Source organism: Camelus dromedarius, unplaced genomic scaffold (assembly GCF_036321535.1).
Source record: "Camelus dromedarius isolate mCamDro1 unplaced genomic scaffold, mCamDro1.pat HAP1_SCAFFOLD_14, whole genome shotgun sequence".
NCBI classification, from domain to species: domain Eukaryota; kingdom Metazoa; phylum Chordata; class Mammalia; order Artiodactyla; family Camelidae; genus Camelus; species Camelus dromedarius.
The window spans coordinates 482,270-498,305 of NW_026989760.1; the positions used below are offsets into that span (position 1 = coordinate 482,270).

The window sequence follows — 16,036 nt, forward strand, 5'->3', positions numbered from 1 at the left end:
TCATGGTTTCTTGGGGATATACTTATGTCAAAACGTATTAGCTGTACACTTTATACGTGTGAAAATTACTTTGCCAAGTATACCTCAAAGCTGTTTTAAGAAAAAAGGCACTTCAGTCCTGATCCACCTCAGCGCCTGATTGGAGCGACATGATCAGTCCCTCACCCTGTTTGCCTAACAGGAAGGTAGAAAACCTCTCACGGAAAATAACATATGGATTTTTCATTTGCAATGTCTGCCATGTAATAAAGAATTTCAAGACATGCAACATGTCAAGACTATATAACGGATTATATGAGAATAAGAAACATTAGACAAAGGATGCAAACCCCCAGGTGATGTAGGCATCAGAGTTACCAATAAAGGCTATAAAATACTTTTAATATATTCAAGAAAATAAGGAAATTATGGGAGAATAGACAACAGGGTAAAGACTTTCACCAGAGAAATATACTGGAATGTATTTTTAAGAGAAATCAAACAGATACTCTAGAACTGAAGCTTTCAGCTCTGGAAACAGGTAAACAGAGCTAATTAGGATCCCTTTTAAGTAAAACTTTCAGTAATGCCGGGTAAAATACAACAACAAATGTAACACAGAGCTAACTATGGAAAGAGAAGTTCCCAGGTGACAATACAAAGAGGACACTTAAAGCCCAGAGTGGTAATCTTGTGAGCTGATGCCACCACACCCTGCAGGGAAGGGGTTTTAATCTGCACTTAAATAGAGATACAATGTCCATTTAGGAAAAAGGGTCCATACCAGATGTAGAAGACACTTCCTTTATATCTATATAGTCAGAGACAGAGATGTAAAGTGGCAGCAGAGGTCACAGTGACACAGGGCCCTGGGCCAAAGATTGTGAACACCTCTGCAAGCTGGGAAAGGTAGGAGGACGAATCCCTCCCTAGAGCCTCGGTGTGGAACGTAGCCTTGGCCACACGTTGGTTTTAGCCCACTGACAATGACTTTGCACTTCTGCACAATAGAAGAGTGAGACGATGAATGTGTATTGCTTTAAGCCACTGAGTCTGTGGTCCTTTGTTACAACAGCAAAAGGAAAGAAACTCAGGAACCAACATGAACATGAACCCCAAGCTGCCTGCTGTGCTGGCAGGAAGTTCTTTGTCTCTGATCCTGAGGGAGTCTCCTGTCTTCTGGCAGCATCCACAAACTACCTCATGCTAACTTGACAGCTTGCAGAGGGTTAAATCTTAACCCTGCACAGTTCTTCATATTTAGTTAATAAAAATGATGGTGTCATCATGTGTATTTTTCTATCTTTTAAATACCCTTCAGTCTTCTAATAAAGCTACCTCTAATTGAGAGACAGTGTAAATAGTTTTCAATCTTCATAATAAATAACTGTGGTTTTATTTGGTTATTTAAATTATGAATAATAATATTCACTTTAGTAAAAGTTATTAAAATCAACATTGTTTAATGAAAATATCATTTCTTTTTGCATGAACATGTATTAACTACAATAAATGTTCCATGCTTTGTTCTACGATTTACTGTTAGAGCCTTAAAGAATAATATTTTCCTCAAAAGATATTATGGCAAAGGGATTTCTTTTGGTGGAACAGTTCCTACATCAAATCTGGTGCATGGCTCAGGCCACTGGGAACCTAGAGTTGATAGAAATTAGGAGGCATTATAAACACAAAATGATTTTTAATGAATTAAACAACTGGATGTGTGAAAACAAAGAATCCGAGAATATTCTAGTGAAATAAATGTATTTTTCAGCTTAAGCAAGACACTGGGTGAATAAATCTAAAATGAAAAAACCACCCAGAGATCAGCAGTGAGTCATGCATGCAGTGTGACTGATCAAAACCAAGTTGTTTCCAAACCAGTGTGCAGGCTTGATGCCTTCATGAATCAAGTCTGTGTGGCACCAGGTCACCTCGAATACATGTTGATGAGGTATTTATAAGCCCTTCACCATCCCAGCACAAAGCCCACACATGAGCCACAAGACCATCACCTACACATCTGCAAAACACACAGAATGGTGAATAGCACTTTTCTTGTTCAGTAGCCGGTGGCAGGGCACTGTGAGCAGACAGAGATACAGGGACACAGAGACACAGAGGCACTTCCCCTCACTCAGCTGATAACCTTCCGTGCATTCCTGGGGACAGGATTGTCATAAAATGCACCATGGATTGATCCTCCTCCTAGGAAAGGAACGGTAGGTCTGTCCTCAGGTTGGAGCAAGGGTGGCCGGAGGATCTCAGAAGAGCTGTTTCAGCACAACCAATAGAATTTTCGGCCACCGTGACCACGAGAGACAGGTCTCCTGCCATCCCGGTAGGCACTTGGGCTCCTGACAAAAGCTGGGCTCAGTAAAGGCTTGAGTAGAAGGCACAGACCTGAGGGTTGCCCCAGCAAGAGACAGGAGGTAGGGCCTGGTTTATACTGCTCTAGGTGTATCCCAGCCTCATCCGAATACGAAATCAGAAATTTGCAAAACAGCAGAGCTGGGATGGATCATCTACTCCAGACTCCTCACATTACAGTTTAAAGGGTGGCAGCCCTGGGAGGCAAAGCAACGTGCTAAAGGCAGAACGTGGAAGAGGCAGCGCGAGATAAAATGCACCGTGCCAACCCCTGTTCAAGGATGCTGACACTGAGTGTGGGGCCAAGGTTTCCAACGAGGAGAATGAGACAGTGTAAATACTTTGTTCCCCCCAAAACCCCAAATATTTTTTAATGGCACAAAACTCACCTTAACTAGCTCTCTTCTGAGGGGGCTCTCTTCTGCTTCTTCGTCTTTCTGTCTGTCTCCATTTCTCTCTCTCAGACAAAAACACATACAATTTTGTGAAAAGGGACTTCCTGCCATACAAAGACAAAATTCATATCTTCAAAAATACACCTGACAATGCACGTTTCTCAATTCAAGTCTTTGTGTGGGGTCTGGGCAACTGGCTTATTTTCTAGAACATTCGGTGGTTCGAAAATCAGATCATCTTCCCCAAAGGAAGAGTTCTGGTCCGTGTTGATGAAGTTGGGGATGTCACATTTCATGAGCAAGTTCGGCTCCTCCTCTGGCCACCTGCTGCATCTGATGGCTTCCTGGAGCCGAACATCACTGTCAAGGGCTATGGTTGGGATACCAGCTTTGGCCTTGTCGAAGTGTCCCACTTCATTGACGTAGCTGTGAAAGATGGACCTAGATTCGTCATTGACCTGCCAGAGAACATCTTGGGCACCAGCGGTCTCCCAAAGTCTGACACAAATCTGTTCAGTCTGAATCTGTTCTCGGGAGACTCTGCATTGCTATAAAGAAAACCAAAATAAAATATCGCTCACACTCTAGCTCGGTGACCTGAAGAATCATAGTTTTTGCCATCTACAGAGAGCAAACCCCTGCAGAGAGCATGCTGACAAGCACTGGAAGTGAGAGACATCACTTCTGAACACATACAATTACACCCAAGGCAAAAGTCTCAAGTGAGGACCCTTGGAAAATCCTGAAAAGACATCGCTCCCTGAGAATCCTCAATATTGGTGTCTCGCACACCAGTGTTTCTCAGTGGGACAATCAGATCATCTTCATCAGATTTAGTTAAAGTGCTTCTTAAAATGCAGAATTCTGGTGTGCACACCCTCAGAGTCTCAGAGGTAAGGACGGGTAGTCTGTATTTTCATAGCCACCAAGATCACTAAACATGCTCAGGTTTAGCACCGCGGTCTACATCGGGTCACCTGAGCATCGACAATGCTGTCTCATGTGGTGGGGTGGCCATGTGTGTCAGGGTGCTGTCCTACCCACGTGACTCCCCTGATTCTCAAAACTCACAGTGCAGCCCCATTGGGCAAGAAATACCACCATTTCACAATGTATACTCAAGGCGCCCGACTGACAGATACAATCAGTGATAGGAGAGGGGACAAAACTCAGCTTCCTGATACCTTCTTTCACTTACTGTGGGACAAATGATCAATTCAATGGTAATAAATTAGTGAGTGAGTGAATAAGATGACTCGTTATTCCCACGAGTGCCTGGAAGAGCGAGCCTGGGCACACTGAGAACCGTAACAGCCCATCTACGTAATTGCCATCCTCTCCAGATCTATGTAAAGGTTACTACCACGCAGGCAGTGTCTCCTGAAGGGCAAGAATCATGTCTGAACACACTCTCAAATCCAGAACAGAACCTGACAACAATTAGGCTCTGGAGTCTGTGTTTAGCGAGTGTGGAATCTCAGTGATTTCAGCTCTTAGACCTTGCCTTCCCATCCCACCCCTCATGATATGGCCCCTAAGACCAGTTCTTTCAGGGCTGGGGCCACGGAACCCATTTACAGGACTGGAAGAATCTGATCATATAAACCATCCCCCAGATTATCATCAAGTGTCACCTGCATTTCAGGGATCAGTAATTCCAGAAGCTTTGCAGTTCAGGCAGCTGAGGGATTTTTATACCAGCTCTGTCTTCTACTGTGACTGCCTGGGTGATATCCGACAAGGAATTCTCAAAACCCTGAGCTTTTCCTTTCAGGAATAATCTAATTAACAAATCTCGCTGACCACTCAACCAATGTGATGTGAAGATCAATGATTTACACAGGAGTACAACATTCACTAGGTCGTGGATTTATAATCAGAGAAAAATCATTTGAGAAAGATTGACAGAATTTAGCTTTAATGCAAATTTAAGTATTCTTACCTTTCAGTAAATCATCTTCCCCTACTTATCACTTCACCCAAGTTTAAAAGATATTTGAGAACAGGGATGAGTGTGCCAGCAATCTGTGACCCAATAACCTAAAATGTCACCTAGGAAAAAGAGAGGAGTAACACATTTTTAAAAAGCATGGTGAGGATGGCGGGGCCATCCCCCAACTCCACACTAAGGAGCTCTGAGTAATAGCTTTCCTGCCTGCCTGGAGCATCAGCTGATGTGAAAACCCACCCAGAAACCTCACTGTCCAGCAGCTCTTCCGTAACACAGGCTACACTTCCTCAGAATTAAGAATTGGGTCAAGTAACCCCTTCGCTGAAGAATAAAGACAAAGGAGAACAAGAGGTTTCTGCCCCTCCCCAGGGGAGAGCCCAGACCTTGGGCTGCATGCACTGCACCCACCTCCCAGGAGAAGAATTAACTGGAGAAGGTCTTTCTGCGAAACTGGGGCAGCAAAGTTTGAGATGGGAACAAATTGACCAGCTGGCCAGGGACAGCCCCCTTCGTCGCTGCCTTGGCAGCTGCCTCCTCCCCCTCAGCACATCCTGCCCACCTCCAGTGGCTAAGCTGTCAGGGAAACTGTGCTTTGGGACCTGGGGCAAAAGAGGCTGCCCCCAGGCCAAGCTGCGGAAGAGATGGGAGCTAAACCACCAGCTCCCAAGCGGCAGGCTCCATACCCCCGCCAACACCCCGCCGCCCCCTCACCCTACTGCAACCCCGGGGCAATATGACCCGGAGAAACGTGACCTGGGAACGAGGGTCGGCCACGTCAGGCCTCCAGAGAGATGGGAGCTTATCCTCCACCTCGCCAGGGGCAGCCCCTCTCTCCTCTCCAACACCTGATCTCACCGCGCCCACCTCCCAGGAGCAACCTGACCGGGTGTGGGGTGTCAGGCGAATCTTGCGCGGGAAAGGCCATCCCCAGGCCAGGTCAGTGGAGAGGAGAAGAAGTGGCCCCATTAGGCGGGGCAGCCGGACATCGCAGCTGCCTCTGCACTTCGACCGCATCGCGCCCTTCTCCCAGGAGCAAGCTGACCTGGAGACGGGCATCCGGCTTCTTGGGCAGCAGAGGACGCCCCCAGGATTGGCAGCGGGGAAGAGGAGAGCAAATTGACAGGCTCAGCGCTGCAGGTCTTCTACCCCCGCCGTCGCCACCCCCGCACCTTAAAGGCACCGCCAAGGGCACCCCTCCCCCAGCAGGTTGAATGGGACAGGTGTGTCTGGTGATCTGGGGGAGGAGAGGCCACTCCCACACCAGGCAATCGGGGAGACGGGAGCCAATCCACCAGCTCCCCAAGGCAGCCACCTACCCCCGCAACAGCCACCTCTCTTGACCCCTGACCTCACGGTGGCCTCCTCTAGGGAGCAGGCTGACCTTGAGATGGACGTCCGGCGAACTTGGGACAACAGAGACCGCCCTCAGGGCAAACCATGGGGGGAAATGGGAGCAAATGGACCGGCTCCATGGGAAAACCTGCCGCTGCTGCCACCACCCCCAACGTACCACTCCCGCCTCCCGGGGTCAGGCCGACTAGGATACACGTGTCCCGTAACCCAGGGCAACAGAGACCGCCCCCAGGACAAGCCGCGGGGAAGATGGGAGCAAATGGGCCCGCTCCCCCGCTGCAGGCCCCCGACCCCCGCCACCCGTGCACCCTGACTACCCTGCCTCCCGCCCCCAGCAGGCAAAGTGGGACAGGGGTGTCCGGGGACCTGGCGGCACTGACATGGGAGCTAATACACAAGCTACCCCGGGGCAGCCTCCCTATCCCCGCAGCCACCACCTTACCAGCCCCCTGACTGCACCGCACCCATCTCCCAGGTGCAACCTCACCTGGAGTCGGACCGCAGGCAAATCTCCGGCGGCAGAGGTCGCCCTCAGGCCAGGCCGCGCGGGACAGAAGAAATGGAGCTACTCCCTGGAACGGACCCCCTCCCCCTGCAGCCGCCGCCGCCGCCTCCCAGGGGCAAGCTCACCTGGAGACCGGCGTCCCGCCTCTACGGCAGCAGAAGCTGCCACTGGCTCCGCCGCGGGTGAGAGCTGAGCGAACTGACCGGTTTCCGCGCGGCAGTCCCCCTAACCCCGTGGGCCCCGCACATTAATGGCACCGTCCCGACTCAGCAAGCTGAGTGGGACAGGTGTGTACGGTGACCAGGGGCAGCAGAGGCCGCTCCCAGGCCCGGCAGCCGGGAGAAGGCAGCTATTCCACCAGTTCGCCAGAGGCAGCCGCGCTCCGCCCCCCTGTCGCTGCCGCTGCCCCCTGACCTAACCGCCCCACCTCCCAGGAGCAAGCTTACCTGGAGTCCAACATCTGGCGAATCTCCAGCGGCCAAGGCCCCCCTAGGCCAAGCTGCAGGGAAGAGAAGAAATCGACCGGCTTGCCCTGGCAGCCTCCCACGCACCGCCGCCTCCGCCGCCCCAAACGATTGCACTAGCCTCCCGGGGTCAGGCTGACTGCGAGGATGTGCACTTGCCTTCTAATCCTGGCCACGTGAATGAGCACCTCCCTACATCCCTACACTCCCTGCACCTCTGCACCCCTGCCACTATCTGCACTTCTGCACTGCCTGCACTTCTGCACCCCTGCACCCCCGCATCCCCTAAACTTCCTGCGCCCTCCACAGCCCCTGCACCCCTGTCACCAGTTACACTTTTGCACTGCCTACACTCCTGCACCCCTGCATGTCCCACACACCACCTCTTGGGCCTGTGGCAGAGTCTCTGCTGTTAGACCAATGCACAGGAACTCACATCTTTGCCAGTATATGATGCATCAGTGGACGTCTGGGGTTGGCTGCAGGAAGGTACATGTTCCCGGTCACTAGCCTGGGCCACTAGGGTGATCTCTCTGAGGTCACCAAGGGCGGGCTCAGAGATGCTGTTTTCCGGGAAGAGAGGAGTTGAAACCGGTCTTGAGGGCAGAGCTGTGCTCACCAGGCCGTCCACGCTTCATGTTTTACACAGGGCTTCGGAGAAGTGAAATGGATCCAGCCAAGTAAGACCGGCCTGCTGTACGCCCACCTCAGTCCTGGGCTTTGAGTCAGACCGACTGGCTCCCACCCTCACGGCCCAGTTTTGGTACCTGAATGTTCCCTTTGAGGCATCCCATCAGTTCTCATGAAGAAGTCTGGCTGCTTCCACCCCATGGCCCTCCCTCCTGTGCTGGCCTCAGGAAGTTTCCTTATTTGGGGAAGAAGGCAGCCCACCCCCTACCCCACCCCTCACCATGCTCTCACCCAGGCTGCTGCTCTCTCTGCCCATCAGAGTCTGGAAAGCCATCCCTCTTCAGTTATGTCCCTTCTGAGATGGACTTGCTTCCACTCAATTCTAGGCGAGGATGCACCATGGAATGCACTGGGTAAGAGAACCAAAATAAATACTTTCTTCTGTGAGGTTTTCTGTTTATCTACTGGGATGGGCTGTGTGTAGTTTGCTACAGCTATTGGTGTGAGAGGCTAAAACAGCCTGTGTGTCCTTGTTTTCATCTCCCCGCTGTCTTTGGGTTTTCCCTTGACACTCCTGAGACATTTACTTCTTTTAGTTTTATTCCTGTTATTACACAGGGGCCCTACTGACATGGAGGTAAGTTGTTGGGGGAGCAGGACAGAGCAGGGCATCTGTAGTCCTGTGATTAGTTCTCATTGAGCCTATGCCCTGAGCTGTGACCTCCACAAGTGTGTCTCTTTCCCCCCACCCCAATTTGGGTGAGACAGAAGGGATTTCCCTTCTCCCAGGTTGGTTAGGCTCTGGTAAAATAATTTCTCATTAAAAAATCAAACAAACAAAAAACAACTTCCCCAAATGAAACAGAATGTTTTGGGTATATTTCAATAGAGTTATTTTCTCCTTTCCAGGCAGGAAGCATGAGGAGTTATCCTCTGAGGCCTTCATTCTGAGAACAGGACACGGTCCTGGAGGTAAAATGCATGAAAAAGAGCAGGGGGCCCCTCTGACTGGCCCCCTGGAGTTGTCACACTCGGACTTCCCCACGCTGAGACTTCCACTGGCCTCAGGGACCTGTTAAATCTGCCTGCCCTGGGGGTTGTTACAAAAGCGGGTTCTGCCCTGGGAGCTGTGACTCGCCAAGCCTGCCTGGCTGCCTCTCTGTGTTGGGAGCAGATTTTCCCCTCATTTTTCTGGGATCTAAGAAGTACAGTGGGATTGCAGCTCCCTCAGCTCTGGTGTTGTTTTCAGGACAGAAGGAGCAATTTCTGAGCTCCACACGAGCTGGAACAAAGGCTGGAATCCTCCCCTCCTCTGCCTCCGTGCAATAAGTGGCTGTGGTTCTAGCCGAGTTTCTGAAGATGTGGATTTAAACACACACATCCCAGCCCCTACAGGAGCACACAGTCCCATAAATCCCCCCAGTTTCCACTGGTAACTACTGAGCTGATGGGGACACGGGTTTCGGGTCCACAGAGGCCTGACTGCACTACTTGCTCCGTGGCCTATTAACGTGGTTGCTCTGGGTCTTGTCTGAAGTGGCTTGCTTACCGCACCTGGTACATGGGAAACACAAAATAAGTTCTAGAAACTTCACTTTTTCTCCCTCCAGGGCCTTCAAACATAGAAAGTATTAAGTGAACTCAGACGGCCTAGTCACCGCAATGAGGTCCGTCCAGCCTGGCTCTCCTGAGTGATGGGCACTGACTTGCACCTTAACTCGGAACAGTAGGGGAACTGCCTTCTTCTAACTGGGCCTCTCCCCACACCGGGCACGCCCTCAGCTGAGACGGTGTCAACTCCCCCATTGAGGTGTGTGCTGGTGGCTTCAGTGTGACCTGGCCCTGCCGGGATATGAACCTGCAGTGAGTGAGGTGGAGGGTCGGGTGGAGAGGGGTCCCTTCTGGGGTGGCAGGGGGCCCGGTAGCACCCAGCCCGGCCTGGTGCCTGGGGCTCCCTAACACCTCCTACAGCTCCTGGGTTGGCTCCGGTCCTGGCCAAACCATACACCCTCCCAGCATCTTCTCATTAAGTCCCTTTTTGCTTTTATCAGCGAGAGGTGGCTTCTGTTGCTTGTTCAGTGAAACAGTACATAGGGAAACCAGACTATTTCTAACATCAGTAAAATACCAACCTCAGTTATCTCGCCGGGCAGACCGTGCAGCACAAAGGCCTGCAGAGGGCTGTGCGAACGGCTTACGTGAAGGGTCCTCATCATCTGTCTTCAGAGATGCAGAAGCTGGTGGTTCAGGTAAAACCTCAGGGAGGGATTGAGGAATCCAAAGCTGGTTGGTTTCAAAGGCTAACTGGTCAGACCAGACCCCTGAGCTGTGGTCAGAAGCCTAGCTCAACATCACGCAGACTCAGCACCCTAAGTGCCAGGTGGGGGCGGTGGTGTTCCCTTTGCAGGCTCTCATTGGGGATTCACTGTAGTCCCTTAAATGCAGCAGAGATTCCAGCCCCCTTAGCCCCCACCCTGCGTGTTCCATGACACAAATCCCGGGAGTGTTTAATTTTCATCTTTGTTTAGGAGGATGAAGGAGGGGCAAGAGGAGACATAAATTCATACTGACTGACACAAGGTCACAGCCAGTACCTCCTCCTTGGAGAGATATGTGCTCCCAAAATGGTGGCTGGGGGGCTGGGCGGAGACCCTCCACTGGTCCCAGAGGGACTCCCTCATCTGGCCACAACTGATGGGTTGGACAACAGATCCAGAGGGAGACAGAGCATCTTTCCTGGGAATTTGGAACTGACACACAGAAATCAAGTTCACTCATCTGGGGATTGGCGAGGGTGAGGGGCGGTGGTTGGAAGTCAAATGAAACCAGAGCATGAGAGAAAGTTAGAAGTGAAAGAGAGAGAGACAGAGAGACTGAGCTTGTGAGAGCAAATACTCAGAAAGAAGGAAAACAATCAGGGGACAGAGGAATTCCAGCTCTTGACTGTCTAGTTTGTCCTAGCCCATCAACGACCCCGCGGGATGGTTAATAAAATTCCAGTTTTGCAGATAAGGATAAAGGCTGAAAGAGGTGGGGGCTGGGTTTGGGTGCACAGTTAATTCAAGTGCCGCTGGACCCCTCATTTCCCATTGCCTGAAGGCACTGTAATCCTCACTGGGAACCCTGCGGTCCCCTGACAGCCCAGCACCCTGATCAAATGGCCCCTGCGGGAGTGGGAACCCCTCTGAGGGTGAAGAGTTCCCTGAACCGAGATGCCATGCATCAGCAGGCTCCTGCACACCCCAGGTTAACATCTCCACAGCTGTGCAGTCTCCCGACCCACTTCCCTCCCTGCCAGGCACCCCTTCCTTACCACCGAGTGTACTGCAGGAATTCAGACACAGGGATGCCCAAAGCAACACGAGCCCACCGGCTATACAAACAGCAGACTCCCAGCCCCACCTGGGTTCCGAGGGGACAGTAGGCGTCCTCAGCTTCCATGTGTCTAAGACAATCTTCTTCAGCTGGTGGTTATAGAGAAAAATAAAAGGTCCAAAACATAGTTCAGTGAGGAATTCCTCCAAGGACCTGACTCCAGAGACTACAACCAGGGGTCCCTACCCCCCGGACTTGGGGTGAAGGTGGATTATTGATCAGCACAACCTCCGGTGGCCCAGCTCCTCAACTTGGCTGCCCAGAGTGGGCTGGGGGAATGGGTAAAGCCAGGGCACTCAGGAAGAGCACAGAGGACCTGATCTCCCCTCTCCGCACTTGTAAACCCTTCCTCAAATCTCAAGGCATCTGACAGAGAGCAGCCACCACAATAAGGAGATGCTCCCATCTCTTCACTCACTCCAGTCTGTTCACTTATGTGCTGAGCATCCACTGGGTCCCAGGACATGACACATAGGATGGCCGATGGGACAGGCTTGGTCCTTCACCCTGGACCCTGTTCAATCTGATGGAAGAATGATCACTCATAAAGAGTTTCTCAAAATTATACAGAGACCAAAGACAAACTGCAGAGTGAACCAAATTTAAAAATATATATGAAGATCCCCCAGTCTCCCCGCCTAAGGTTAACAGCATAAAGCAAAAAGATCTTGCCTTTGATCACCAAGGAAGTTGTCACCCCCTCTCAGGTGGAAAGGACAGTTATTCTTTGAGCAGGACACAGAAGTGCTTCATCGGATTGGACCAGGGCATCTACAGTCATTCAGCAAATGTGTATAAGCTCCTACTACGTACAGGAATCTCCTAACTAGACCAATTCACAAGGTTCTCGGGCTTTATCAGTCAACAAAATAGACATGACTCCCCATCACTGGGGGCTCAGAGTTGTAGTAGAGGAAACAGGCAGCATGTTGGGGGTAGTAAGAGCTTGGAAAAATTAAAAAAAAAAAAAAGAGTGATATGAGCAAACTCCGGTGATGGCGGTGGGGTGGGAGGCAGGCAGGAGGGAATAAGGCAATCCTGGCAGATCTCACGGAGTAATGAACTTGAAGCAGAATAGATCCGGAGGAAGAAGGAAGAGCCGGAGCCAGAGGCCCCCTGAGTGAGGGGGAGAGTGTGGGCAGAGAGGCAGAGCACGCCGGGTCCTGAGGCCTTTGTGACGACTTTGGCTCCTAATGAAATGATGACCCGTTTAGTGAGTTTTGAGGGGAGGGGTGATATAGTCCAACTTAAGCTTTTGTGTTTGTGTTTTTTTGTGGGAGGTAATTTATTTATTTTAATGAAGGTGCTGGGGATTGAACCCAGGATCTCTTTTTCTTTTTAACATTTTTTATTGATTTATAATCATTTTTGAACCCAGGATCTCTTGCATGCTAAGCATGCGCCCTACCACTGAACTAAACCCACCCCATCAATGTATGCTTTTGCAGGCTCCCTCTGACTCTGTGTGGATGAGAGATTGTAGGAAAGCAAAGATGGAAACAGGAGGCTATTGGTGTCCAGGAAGGGCTGAAGGTGGCTCTTAGGAGGGCGGGGAGCAGGGAGCAGGTGGTTAAGAAGACAGAATACCCAGAATTTTCTAACAAGCTGGATTTGCTCTCTGTGTGTGTAAGAGAAAGACAGAAAGAACATTGTTCCAACATCTGGACCTGGACAATGGGAGGGATGTCCTCTCCATCCACAAGGGATGGGACAAGGTGGGGCTGAGCAGGTGGAAAGGGGCTGGTATCAGCTCAGTTCTTCAATGTCATGGTTAAGGTGTGTATTACATATTGCCACAGAAATGCCTAATAGGTAGAGGAGTCTGTTTTCTTTTTCTTTTTAACATTTAAAAAATATAATTTAAATGTATTAATTGTATTATGTGAATGATTTGGGAAGTTTGTTTCATGCCAAGGTATATGTTATATATAGCCAAATGGAAAATATATCAGAAAGGGGAGAAATGAGGGCTTTCACATAAACTGACTGTCCATAATGTAGGTAAAATTTCAATAAAACCAGTGTTCAGTGCAAAAACCTCATCTTGGTGTTACATAAAAATAAATGAAAAAGGACTATGTTAATATATCATTATTTCATGTTACATAATAGCCCCAAACAAACACACTGATTAACTATGAGGCTTGTAGAAATGCTATTCGCTTTTTTCACATAAATACAGAAATGCAGAAAGGTTCTAAGGTAGAATAAGCATCTTAGTGGAAATAATACAGATTTGAGCGTTTTACATGATATATATATTTACTGATACAAAATTTGGAAAAGTAATTACATAGTAGAACATATGTATGAATGTGAAAGCAAGATTAATGAAAGAAAAAGAATGTGAGTCTCAGGGATAAAGGTCCAGATGGAAAGGGCAAATCAGGGAGTTTTGGAGAAATCGAGAAATTGATGGCATGCCAATTTCCAAGGCTGGGTTGCTTCCACCAAAGGAATAGCAGAGAGAGAGATGAGAGGCCCAGGAGCCAACCCTGGGGCACACCCACAGTGTATGTTTGGGAAAAAGAGGAGACATTGGCAAAGGACCAGCCAGTAGACCAAAAGCAGAACACAGACAGAGCGATGGGCTGGAGTTTAAGTTAAGCAGGAACACGGGGGAGGAGGGATGGAAGAGCTGGGTCAAATGCTGCCGAGGGTCTACGCATGATGAGGACTGAAAATTGACCGCTATATTTAGCAACGTGTGGTCACTGATGGCCTTGACAGGGCAGTTTCCATAGAGCGAGGGATCAGGGGAAGAGCCAGAGTGGGTGTAAAAGGGGATGGCTCAAGAGAAGATGCAGACAGTGAGTTTAAACAACTCCTTAAAGATTTGCTGCAAAGACACAGGGTGGCAATTGGTGGGGGTGAATTAGGGTCAAGGAGTGCTGTTTGTTTCTTTTAAGAAGATGGACGTTTATATACTGATGGGAGCCAACTAGCAGAACAAAATAGATGAGGTAGTGAAAGAGAGGATGGTTTTGGGAGTGACAACCCAGAGAAGATGGGAGGGATGGGGCCCTGGGGACTTTTCGAGGAATTGGCTTTCGATGTCACCTGTAATAAGAGGTGGGGCACCGAGAGTGAGGTCACAGACAACACTAGGTGAGCGGATGTGCTGGGAGTTGCTTGTGAAACTTCTCTTCTGTTGGCTTGTTTGCTTGTTCAAAGTAGAAAAGTAACCTTACCAGCTGAGGGATGAGGAGGAAGAAAGAGTTACTGGAGCCATGAGAAGAAGATAAGAAAGAGCCTTCCAGGGAGAATGGGACAGTGAAAAGAGCAGGGGGAGATGGGGGAGTGCGCTCCCAGAAAGTTACATTTTCTCTTTGACGTCCCCAAATGTGTGATGTGTGATTACCCTTCCTGCTGTCTACGAAATAAAAATTAAGTATGGTTCAGAGGAAATGCCATTTCATTCTAAGAGGCTACCTGTTTCTCAGGAATGGCCATCTTAAACTGCAAATATTACAAAAAATGTTGAAAAGATGAACCTGTGTACCTAAAATCCCCTATTTTCTATTAATCTGTTTACTGTTTAATTCCCCTATCAATAACTCATAACCAATAATGCCATGATGGAGGTACACTGATGCTTAAAAGGAAATGAGATCTGTATCCTTTTCCTAAATTCCATGGCTTCCTTAATATACAGTTCCCCTTGGAATTTAGGAATGTCTGGTATAAGAAGTGAGAAACAGTTTGAGAAAATCCCGGCTCAGAATTACACAGCACAACCGCATCTCAGAAGTATATACAGCCGTAAAGAATTTTAGAAGCAAAACTCCGTAACTACTCTTAAAGACTTTTGCAAACCTGGGCCTGCCCAGATGTTTCCAAACTGGAAAGGGACTCCAATCACTTGCCTGGTACCGGACCAGAGGCTGGCCAGCCTTTTCTGTAAAAGCGAGAGAGTAAATATTTTCAGTTTTGCAGATCATTTTGTTGTAACCATGCAGGTCTGCAATAAGAAAGCTAAGAGCACTGGGAGACAGGAAACAAATGGGCATGCCCACACCCTCCATTCCACTCAGGGCAGCTTCTCTGTGGTGGGCAGTTTTGCCACAATAACTTGTTTCTTTGTTTCCATTGGTTTCTTTTTTTCCACCTTACTCCTCAAGCTCAGAAATTCAGGTGGTCCTGGTCCTTCAGCATCCATGCAGAGAGAAGGCTGAGTGGGGTTGGGAACCCCACCTGATGGAGAAGAGAGATTGCTGGGAGGGACACTACGGTGGCCACCATGACACGAGACAATCACACCTTCTGGGGTGAAAGGGAATGAAGACAAGGGAGGGACAGAGCAGTGGGACCCCTAGGTCGCCTGCCAGGCTTTCTCTCCCTCCACAGCCACCCTGGGTGCCTGGGGGGTGTTGGGATTCAGCTACGGTGATTAGGCTGAAGGGACTCAATATAAAGGACCATCCAGCTCCTCAATAGGTTCCAAACGCAGCCCCTCAAAGTCCACCCTCTGAGTTTCTGGAACTCAGCTGGAAGAATAAATGAGCAGGCCAGATCCAGAGCCCAAGCCAAACACGACGGTGTTCACGTGGGGTTGTAACCCCATGCTCAGTGGTAGGGGACGCCTTGCAAATCTGCAGAAATCCCTGTTCCACCTCATTCCTGGGGGAAACCCCAGATCTCCTTCTGCTCTGTCTGTTCTTCTCTTGATGCTATTGTCCTGGATGGATGCAGAGTCTTTGAACCTGGCCCTCCAAACGTACATAAGCAGCCTGTTCGATAAAACAAATTATGCACTTTTTCACATTTGCCAGTTTTTTGATTCCAGAAATTTTGCGGGACTCATTCTCACAGTCTCCTGTGCCCCCACCACTTGGTGGCCCTCTGCTCATGGAAACACCATTTCCCACAACTGCACCCTGCCTCCCAGCTGGTCAGAGGGGAAAGTCCCACAAAGACACAGGTGATTGTGAGGATCCTGTCCCCCAGCAGAAAGTCTACTCCTGGAGCCACGGACAGGGATCTGGCCTCCTGAGCCGCTCAGCTCTAATTCAAA

General features: G+C 49.6%; 2 long non-coding RNA genes across 2 annotated transcripts in view; both read right to left on the reverse strand.

Annotated features, from left to right (window-relative positions):
* The window catches only part of LOC135320555 (uncharacterized), a 101,284-nt gene extending 95,667 nt beyond the window's left edge, over positions 1-5,617 (reverse strand). Inside the window, exons 1-3 of the long non-coding RNA XR_010379735.1 lie at positions 5,449-5,617; positions 4,687-4,796; positions 2,739-3,292 (exon numbers count right to left, since the gene is read on the reverse strand). This is a non-coding gene — a long non-coding RNA (uncharacterized LOC135320555). The remainder of the gene's footprint in view (positions 1-2,738; positions 3,293-4,686; positions 4,797-5,448) is intronic.
* A 1,654-nt stretch (positions 5,618-7,271) lies between these two features.
* On the reverse strand, positions 7,272-11,229 carry LOC135320558 (uncharacterized). Its single transcript, XR_010379737.1, has 4 exons — positions 10,961-11,229; positions 9,780-9,903; positions 7,939-8,056; positions 7,272-7,580 (listed from the first exon to the last, which is right to left on the reverse strand). It is a non-coding gene; the product is annotated as an uncharacterized LOC135320558 (long non-coding RNA).
* Between the last annotated feature and the right edge of the window lie 4,807 nt (positions 11,230-16,036).